The sequence below is a fragment of the Macaca nemestrina genome, chromosome 11 (assembly GCF_043159975.1).
Source record: "Macaca nemestrina isolate mMacNem1 chromosome 11, mMacNem.hap1, whole genome shotgun sequence".
NCBI classification, from domain to species: domain Eukaryota; kingdom Metazoa; phylum Chordata; class Mammalia; order Primates; family Cercopithecidae; genus Macaca; species Macaca nemestrina.
In genome coordinates, this window is record NC_092135.1 from 83,926,772 (window position 1) to 83,938,000 (window position 11,229).

The 11,229-nt window shown below is 33.3% G+C and overlaps 1 long non-coding RNA gene across 1 annotated transcript; it reads left to right on the forward strand.

Moving 5' to 3' along the window:
* The first annotated feature begins 244 nt into the window (after positions 1-244).
* On the forward strand, positions 245-10,644 carry LOC112424353 (uncharacterized). The gene is made up of 3 exons (XR_003015098.2): positions 245-379; positions 10,205-10,237; positions 10,507-10,644. It is a non-coding gene; the product is annotated as an uncharacterized lncRNA (long non-coding RNA).
* Positions 10,645-11,229: the final 585 nt, after the last annotated feature.

The window sequence follows — 11,229 nt, forward strand, 5'->3', positions numbered from 1 at the left end:
TTCAAAAAGTTATCTCGGCTGTTAGAACGCTTAATATGCTCAATATGCACACTAATTATCTTGGCAAGAATCTTGCTCTTAACTTGTTTGTTTATAACAATGCCAACAGTATGCTGGGTACGTTGTAGAGAGAATATTCCAGTTTTTCCATGGTAACATTTGTGGGGCATTCCTTTCTGAACAGTATGCATTCCTTTGATGTCTGCAGTATCACCATTCTTAAAGATTCACATGTATATGGCCATAGGAGCACCTCCATGTTTTCTAAAAAGCCTACAGAACATATATTGGGTGCTTCTCCTCTTCTTTCCCTTTGTGTTCATCACTTTGGCGGATTACTGGAAGAAGGAGGTTCTAACTGAAAGGCTAAATTTAAAGTGTGAGTAATGTTTTAAATAGTACACAGTATTTTGTAACACATTTCTTCAGCAATAATTTCTGCTTCATGTATACTCTTTCAGTGATAACCTATGCAAATATAAAGTTTTTCATATTTTTATATTTATATAAATATAGAGTTATAACAAAAGGAAATCTGTTATGACTTTATATGGATGTATGTAAGCGCATTGTATATGTAAAAATTATTTTTAAAAAGCAAATGGCAGGACTTGCACTTCTGGGAAGATAGAGCGAGGCATTTTTTTTCTGTTCCTTTCATTAAGTACAATAACCCCCCCCCGGGCATTATATATAACATAAATATAAGAATATTTGCAAAAATAGAGAAAAGAAGGCAGACTATACAGTAACTTGGGACACAAGCAATGACATGAAGGGAATTTTACTGGGGTTTCTTTTTGCCTCATATACTCTAGGCTGGGTACTGAAGAAACCAGAAAAAAAAAAAAAAAAAAAAAAAGCAGCAGACAAAAATGTCCCCAGGAAAAGCATACTCTCTCAAGTTAGAGAACCTGGAATGGAGCAATTTAGAAAGATAGAAAACTTTTAGATAATCACTGTATTCCTGCTAAACAGTGCAGAAAAATTATGGCCTCATTTTCATCCCTACCAGCAAATGTTGAGGGGAGAGTCTAGACTTCAACTCTTGCCCAGCTGTACCAAGACATATCCATTATCCTGGCCCTCTAATGTAGTATCAAAGAAAAACCATGGAGAGTTAGGACTTTTTTATTCTCATAGACAGTAACAAGGTATTATCCTTATTCACTTACCAGAGTGATCTCAGAAGATATCTCATAAAATAAGATTTTTAAAAATTATTTTTTTATTTCAATAGGTTTTTAGGGAGCAAGTGTACACTGTACCCAAAGTGTTGTCATTTATCCCTCATCTCCTGCCACAGTTTCCTCCAAGTTCCCAAAGCCCAATGTATCATTCTTATACTTTTGTGTCCTCATGACATAGCTCTCATTTATGAGTGAGAACATATGATGTTTGGCTTTTCATTACTGAGTTACTTCAGTTATAGTAATAGTCTCCAGTTCCATCCAGGTTGCTGCAAATGCCATTTTCATTCTTTTTTATGACTGATTGGTGTGTGTGTATATGTGTGTGTGTGTGTGTGTGTGTATATATATCCCTATATATGGAAATATATATAGAGGAGAAGCACCCAATATATGTTCTGTAGGCTTTTTAGAAAACATGGAGGTGCTCCTATGGCCATATACATGTGAATCTTTAAGAATGGTGATACTGCAGACATCAAAGGAATGCATACGTTCAGAAATCTATATATAGGGATATATATGGATATATATGAATATATATGGATATATTTGAATATGGGGATATATATGGATATATAGGGATATATATGGATATATATGATATATATATATCACATTTTGTTATTCACTCATTGATTAATTGATGGGCATTTGGGCTGGTTCCATATTTTTGCAGTTGTGAATTGTGCTGCTATAAACATGCATATGCAAGTATCCTTTTCATATAATGACTTCTTTTCTTCTGAGTGGATACCTAGTAGTGGGATTGCTGGATCAAATGGTAGATCTACTTTTAATTCTCTAAGGAATCTCCACACTGTTTTCCTCAGCAGTTGTACTAGTTTACATTCCCACCAACAATGTAAAACTGTTCCCTTTTTACCACATTCATGCCAATATCTATTTTTTTTTTTATTTTTTGAACATGGCCGTTCTTGCAGGAGTAGGGTGGTATCTCATTGTGGTTTTGATTTGCATTTCCCTGATAATTAGTGACGTTGAGCATTTTTCCAAATACTTGTTGGCCATTTGTATATCTTCTTTTGAGAATTGTCTATTCATGTCTTTAGCCCGCTTTTTGGTGGAATTGTTTAATTTTTTCCTGATGATTTGTTTGAGTTCTTTGTAGATTCTGGATGTTAGTCCTTTGTTGGATGTACAGATTGTGAAGATTTTCTCCCACTCTGTGTGTTGTCTGATAACTCTGGTTATTATTTATTTTTCTGTGTAAAAGTTTTTTAGTTTAATTAAGTCTCATCTATTTATCTTTGTTTTTGTTACATTTGCTTTTGGGTTCTTGGTCATGAAGTCTTTCCTTAAACCAATATCTAGAAGGGCTTTTCTGATGTTATCTTCTAAACTTTTTATAGTTTCAGGTCTTAGATTTAAGTATTTGATCCATCTTTAGTTGATTTTTGTATAAGGTGGGAGATGAAGATCCAGTTTAATTCTTCTACATGTTCCTTGCCAATTACTCTAGCACCATTTGTTGAGTAAGGCGTCCTTTACCCACTTTATGTTTTTATTTGCTTTGTTGAAGATCAGTTGACTCTAAGTATTTGGTTTTATTTCTAGGTTTCTCTATTCTGTTTCGTTGGTCTATGTGCCAATTTTTATAGCAGTGTCATGCTATTTTGGTGGCCAGAAAGATATAGAAACTCTAAACAGGCCAATAACAAGCAGGGAGATGGAAACGGTAGTAAAAAAAAAAAAAAAAAAAAAAAGCCAACAAAGAAAAGTTCAGGACCAGATGGATTCACAGCTGAATTATATCAGACATTCAAAGAAGAGTTGGAACTAATACTATTGACACTATTCCAAAAGATAGAGAAAGATAGAATCCTCCCCAACTCATTGTGTAAAGCTAGTATCCCCCTAATACCAAAACCAGGGTAAGATATAACAAAAAAAGAAATGTACAGACCAATATCACTGATGAACATAGATGCAAACATCCTCAACAAAATACTTGTCAACAGAATCCAACAGCATATCAGAAGGATAATCTACCATAATCAAGTGGGTTTTATACAAGGGAGACCAGAATGGTTTAACACATGCAAGTCAAAAAATGTCATACACCATGTAAACAGAATTAAAATTAAAAAGATCCCATAATTATCTCAATAGATGCAGAAAGAGCATTTGACAAAATCTAGCATCCCTTTATGATTAAAGCCCTCAGCAAAATCAGCATATAAGGGACATACCTTAAAGTAATAAAAGCCATCTACGACAAACCCACAGCCAACATTTTACTGAACAAGGAAAAGTTGAAAGTATTCTCCCTGAGAACTAGAACAAGACAGGGATGCCCACTTTCAGCACCTCTGTTCAACATAGCACTGGAAGTCCTAGCCAAAGCAATCAGACAAGAGAAAGAATAAAGGGCATTCAAATCAGTAAAAGGGAAGTCAAACTGTTGCTGTTTGCTGATGATATGATCAGGACCTAGAAAATGCTAAAAACTCATCCAGAAAGCTCCTAGAACTGGTAAATGAATTCAGCAAAGTTTCAAGATACAAAATTAAGGCCAATCTAACACAAAGATGTGAAAATCCTAATTGTGTATGTAACAAATAACAGAGCTGCAAAATATGGGAATTGAAATCTGGTAGAACTGAAAGGATAAATAGACAAATGCACAGTTATAATTGGAGAGTTTACTTCAACACCCTTTCTCAACAGGTGAAAGAACGCAGAAAATCAGCAAGGATATAGAAAAACTCAACACTGAAGCAACAGGGTATAATCAACATTTATGCCCCCAAAAATAGAATATGCACTTCCCCCCAACCCAGCATAAGCCATATACCAAGATAGGCTATATTGTGGGTCATAAAACAAACCAAGCAAATTTAAAATCATATAGAATATGTTCTCTGACTATAATGGGATCAAATGATACTGATACAGAAATCAATAGCAGAAAGATAACAGAAAAATTTTCGAACATTTGGAAACTAAACGACTAATTTCTTAGCAATGCATTGTCAAAGAACAACTCTTAATGGATAATTTAAAATGCACTGAATAAAATGAACATGAAAATAAAATACATCAAAATTTGTGGGTAGAAGTTATAGTGATGCTTGCTGGAGGGAAATTGTAGTAGTAAATAATTAAATTAGTAAATAGGAAATGTCTTGAGTGAGTTAGTTATCAAAGTGCCCACTTCAAGAATCTGGAAATAGAATAGAAAAATAAACCCAAGGCAAGCAAAAGAAGGTAAAGAATAACAATAAGAGTAGATACCAATAAAATGTAAAACAGAAAAAAAAGCACAATAATAAAAATGAAGCTTGTTCTTTGAAAAGATTAATAAAATTGACAAATTTCTATGAAGACTGACAAAGAAAACAGAAAGAAGACACATTGGTAATGTCAGGAACAAAGCAAGGGATATCACCATGGTCCCTGTTGATAGTAAAAATATAATAAGGGAATATTATCAGTATAAGGATAAAAAGAAAATTCTACACACAGAAATTGATCACTTTACATAAAATAGACAAATTCTTCAAAAAGTCTAAACTACCATAACTCATCCAATATAAAATTTATCCAAAATAAAATGTATCCAAAATAAAATTTTTAGTGGCTATATAACTACTAAGGATATTAAATTGTTATTTAAACTCTCAGAAAGTAAATCTCCTGCCCCAGATGGTTTCAATGGACAATTAATTCTATCAATTGTTTGTAGAAGAATTAACATTAATTCTACACAATCTTTTCAGAAAATAGGAATGGAGGGAATGTTTCACGATTTATCCTATGTACCTCGTATTGACACTGATACTAAAACCAGACTAAGTCAGCACACACACAGAAAGGAAATTACAGACCAATGTCCCTCATGTATACAGTTGCAAAAATTCTTGACAAATTTTATAGAAGTCAGCAATGTGGAAAAATAACTGTACATTATCAACCAAGAATATTTATTTCCAGATATGCAAGACTGATTCAATGTTCAAAAATCAATCAATGTAATCCACTATATTAACAAGCTAAAAAGGAAGTCACATGGTCATATCAATCACATAGGAAAAGGTTTTGGCATGATTCACTTTCATTCATAAAAAAAATTCAGAGACTAGAAATGGAAGAAAAGTTTGTCGATTTGAGAAAGAGAATCTATAAAACCTATAGTCTAAATTATATTAAAAGGTGAAATATTGAATGCTTACCCCCTAAGCTTAGAAATAATATAAGAATGTCAATCCTCACTACTACTAGTCCACACAGTACTGACATTTCTAGCAAGCATAGTAGGACAATAAAATGAGAGTTAAAAAAATTACTGCTTGGAGAGAATTAATTAAAACTGCTTCAATTTTAAGATGACATGATGTTCCACAAAGAAAATCACAAGGAATGTAAAATTAGTAAGAGGGTTCAGCAAGGTGGCTATACATAACACATGAAATTATATTTCTATATACTAGCAATGAATACATGAAAACAGAAATTAAAAATCGATTTTTATGTATAGTCATTCATAAGTAACGAAATGCAAGGGTTTTAATCTAACAAAACAATTATAAGGCTTGAATGCTGAAAACTATAAAACTGTTGGAAAAAAATCAAATAAATTCTAAATAAGTGGAGAAATATTCTATATTCATGGATTGGAAGATTCAGCATAGCAAGGATGTCAGTTTTCTCCAAAATAACATATATTTGATATTGAAAAGCTAAGGAATTAAAATAGTTAAAACAAATTCTGGGGGAAAAAAGTAGGAGGAACCATTTTACCTGATTTTAAGTCTTATCATCACCACAGTAATCAAGACTCTAAGGTATTGGCAGAGGGATAGAAACAGTCAATTGAATAGAATAGGGAACTCTCAGAAATAGTGCCACAAAAGTACAACCAACAGATTTGTGACAAAGGTGCAAAATCAATTTAAAAGATTGAAACTGGCTCAATTGTCCCACAGGACTGATATTTATCGTTTCTTATGAATAAACATATAAATAGACCCTTCCAGTCTAAAAAATTGAAAAAGTTAAATTTATCTTAGCTGAGTTCTTTTGTCAGGAAAATCAACCATCAGGCCTCCCATCTGGGAGTATCAAGGAACTTAAACTAATACATTTCTTTCCAGGTCACTGCATCTGTACCATGAGATGCCAGATCTCTCAACTATCATGATTGCCTAACCAACCACCTGCTTCCTGTTGACCAACTCTTCTCCTTAACTCTCTAATTTCTGTTTTCCCATACATGGTTACATTTCTTCTGTACTATATAATAACCCCCAATTTTACTCAGTCAGGGAGATGGATTTGAGACTGATTTGTCACCTTCTCTGCTGCAATGTTGTCTTGTGATTAGGCTTCTGTCTGGTAGGCAACAGGATCTAGACCAAACCCCTAGTTTTTTGGTAACAGGATCAAGGATAATGTTTTTAACAAATGGTGCTGGAGCAACTGAATAGCCATAGACAACAACAACAAAACCAAACAAAAAACCCCCAAATTTTGATTTAGGTTTCACACTTTGTGCAAATATCAACTCAAAATAGATCATAGTCTTCAATGTAAAACAAAACTAAAACAACTTTACAAGATAACATAAGAAAAAATATTTGAGACATAGGGCTTGGTGAAGAATCCTTTAAAATGATATCAAAGTACAATTCTTTAAAAATATTGCTAAATTGAACTTCATTTATATTAAAACTTTTGTTCCATGAAAAACCCTGTTAAAAGACAAACTACAGATTTGGAGCAAATATTTTTAAAACTATATATCTAACAAAGAATTCATAAAAGAATATACAAATAATTATCAAAACTCAACTGTGAAACCGAACTATTTAATTCTAAAATGTGTAAAGGATATAAAAAGACATTTCACAGAAGTGAATATGTGGATTGAAAACAAGCATAGGAAAAGATGTTCAACATTGCTAGCCATTAAGACCAGGATGAAATATCACTACATACTTACTAGCATGGCTAAAATAAAAGTGATGTTTAAATATTATAAATATAGTGATTTAATTTAAATATATTTAGCAAATTTATGTTATTGAATAATAGTAACTATAAAAATAGTAATAACCGAAGGATGCAGAGAATCTGGGTCTCTCACACATTGCTAGCAGAAATGTAAAATGGTACAGTCTCTATAGAAAACTACTTTGGCAATTTCTTTTAAAAAAACTAAACACACACTTACCATGCGTACTACTCCTTGGGCATTCATGGCAGAGAAATGCAGATCTATGCCCTAAATGTTCCCATGATTTCTTATAGCAGTTTTGGGGGAACTTTTCCTCAGAAATTAGAGCCTAACACTGGAAACAGCCAAAATATCCCTTAACGAATGATAGTTAAACAAACTGCAGTACATTCATACTGTAAAATACTACTCAATAATACAAAGAAGAAACTATTGATATACTCAGCACTTTGGATATATCTCCAGCATGTCTGCTGAGTTTAAAAACAACAAAAAAGCTAATCTCAGAAAGTCACATACAGTATGATTTCATTCATAAATCGCTCATGAAATGTCAATATTATAGAATTAGAAAATATTTGATTTGTTTTCAGGGGTTAGGTATGGTGGGTAGGGGTGTGACTATAAAGATGTAGCATGATGGAGATCTTTTAGGTGATAGAGTAATTTTGTCTCTACATGACTGTAGTGGTTACATAAGTCTACCTATGTGAATGAATGGTATAGAACTATATATATACAGTGTACCAATGTTAAGTTCCTGGTTTTGATATTATTATACTATAGTTATGTAAGATATAACTGTTATGGAAAATTCAGTGAAGAGTACAGGGGACCTCCCTCTGTACTATCTTTGTAATTATTTTTTATCTATAATTATACCAAAATTAAAATATTTATACAAAAAATGTTAGCATAATGTACTCATTTATTTTCACCTGGAAAAAATTAACAATTTGTCCTGGGGATTATACCACACTACCTAATTCTTTTTATGGCTGTGTATTATATCAGTTTTTATTTGGTCCAGAATCCTTTGGTATTTTGTGGGGTTTTTTCTGACTTTTTGGTATACTAAACATTGTTGTAATAAATGTAGTTTACAGAACGGATATCAGCAAGTGCTTATCACAGTACATTCATAATAGGTGGCTACAGTGGTCATCTATTCCAAAAGAGTGGGCATACAATTTGATGAATCAGTTCCATTATAGTACTGGCTACAAATGTTCTATGTTTTGTGCTTATCTGTATGATAAATTTCTAAGAGTGAAATTACTGGATAAATCTATTTTTATTATAGCAAACTTTAAATTAGTTTTAATAATAGAAACAGTATTTCCTTATTTTATTTTATTTCTATAAAATTCCTTAAGAATATTTATTATTTATTTTAATGTAAATTTTGGAATCAACTTTGCTAACTGCAAAGTTCACACTGACATATTATTAGATATATGTTATATATGTTAAAAGTATAGATTAAAATAGGGATAAAGAGTATCTTTCTGATACTATATTGTCTCAAGATCACACTGTGAGTATAATTATTCAGGTCTTCTTAGCTATTCCTTAATTTTTTACATAGACTTAAAACATTTCTAGTTAAATTATTTTTATTTTTGAGGCTCTTGTAAACTGGATTTGTTCTTCAAAGGTGTTTTCTAATAGTACTGGAATTTTTAAATAAGTAGTTTATTATTTGTGTATTTCAAAAGTTATCTGCAGAACATGGCCTGATTTACTAGGTGTCTACAAATTTTTTGGTTTTCATCTTGAATATACAGAAAGCATCTCTTAGGCACAGTGCACGTGTGTGTGCGTATGCACGCGCACACACATACCACCTTGGAGTTAGGTATTCTATGTGATTAAGTTCTGACTAACAAATATAGGCAGAAGTGTTATGACACATTTTCAGGCCTTCACCAGGAAAACTACTTATATAGTCCTACACATTCTCTCTCTACCACCCCAGTGTGGAGAGTTGCAGGAGATAGGTCAGTGTGGTGGGAGAAACTATAGGCAAAATGAGCAGGCAGATTACTGATATCAAAGCAAATTATACTAATAAGGTATGAACATGGAATCATCCTTGCATTCCTGGTATAAACCCCACTTGTTTTGGTATATCAATATGTGATATGCTAACCAATTAAATTCACAAATATGTTTTTTTAATCAATTATGTTCCTAAATTAAACTGTTTTTTTGAAGCTTTTATATGAATAATAGATGGCTTCATAAAATAAATTTGGAAGCTTTCATTTCTACTCCATGGTCTTGTATTAGTCAAGATCGTCCAGAGAAACAGAACCAACAGAATGTGTGTGTGTGTGTGTGTGTGTGTGTGTGTGTGTGTGTGTGTGTGTATGAGATTTATTATGAGGAAATGGCTCACAGTATTGTGGAGGCTGAGAAATCCCACAATATACTGCCTGCATGCAAGCTGGAGACCCAGGAAAGCCAGTGGTGTAATTTCAGTCCAAGTTCTAAGGACTGAGAACTGAGGGAACTAATAGTGTAAAACCCAGTGCAAAGGCAGAAGAGTGATATTCCAGCTCAACTATGCAGGCAGGAAGCAAAAAGGAGTTAGTTCTTCCTTCTTCTACATTTTGGTTCTGTTCAAACCCTTAATAAATTGGATGATTGATTTCCCATGCACATTGGAGATGGCAGTCTATCATTGAGCCCACCAATTAAAATGCTAATTTCATCTGGGCACATGTTGTCAGGCACATCCAGAGATAATGTTTATATACACATTCCATAGAGCAGTCAAATTGACACATAAAAATCATCATAGTTTTGAAGGGTACAAATGGCAATGAATAATTTGTATCCTGTAGATATTGTGAATCCCCCCAGTCTCATCCGGGCTAACACTTCTAAAAGGGATACATCATTTACAAATTTCTCACCTTTTTAAAAATATTAAGCATATATAATTTTTTATATCTTGAAATGTTTAGAAATTCAAGTTTCATAAAAATATCAGTACCTCCAACTTGTAAACTTATTTTCCTTTTCCTAGATCCAACAAAAACATCAAAGAAGAGTTCAATAGGTAATTTCAGAAATTATTTATGTTTCAAGTTAACCAACCCTAAATTTCAATTATTTTTAAAATAATCTATGATTTGGCTCTGTGTCTCCACTCACCTCTCATATGGAATTGTAATTCCCAATGTTCGGGGAGAAACTTGGTAGGGGGTGATTACATCATAGGGGTGAGTTTCCCTCTTGCTGTTGTGATAGTGAGTGATTTCTCACGAGATCTGTTTGTTTAAAAGTATGTAGCACTTCTACATTTGCTCTCTTTTCCCCTTGCTTCAGTCATGTAGGACATGATGGCTTCCCCTTCACCTCCTGCCACAGTTGTATATTTCCAGAGGCCTCCCCCAGCCATGCTTCCTGTACAGCCTGTGGAACAAAAGATAAGTCAATTAAACCTTTTTTATTTATAAATTATACAGTCTCAGTTAGTTCTTAAAAGCAATGTGAGAATGAACTAATAGAGATAATTGGTACCAGAAGAATGGGGCATTGCTATAAGGACACCTAAAAATGTGAAAGCAGGCTTAGAATTGGATAATGGGCAGAGGTTGGAACAGTTTGGAGGGCTCAGGAGAAGACAGGAAGATTGGCAATAGTTTGAAACTTCCTAGATACTTATAAGATAGTTGTAACCAAAATGCTGATAGTGATATGGTCAGTGAAGTCCAGACTGGTCTCAGATGGAGATGAGGAACCTATTAAAAACTGGAGTAAAAGTCACTCTTGCCGTGCTTTAGCAAAGAGACTGGTGGCATTGTGCCATGGCTCTAGAGATTTGTGGAACTTTGAACTTCAGACAGATGACTTAGGGTATCTGGTAGTGGAAAAATTTCCAAGCAGGAAAGCACTCAAGATGCAGCCTCACTGCTTCTAACAGTGTAGGCTGTTACGACTTCATAAATAAATGGTCTGAAATTGAAATTTATATTTAAAAGGGAAACAGAGCATAAAAGTTTGGTAAATTTGCAGGCCAACCATGTGGTAGAAAAGAAAAACCCATTT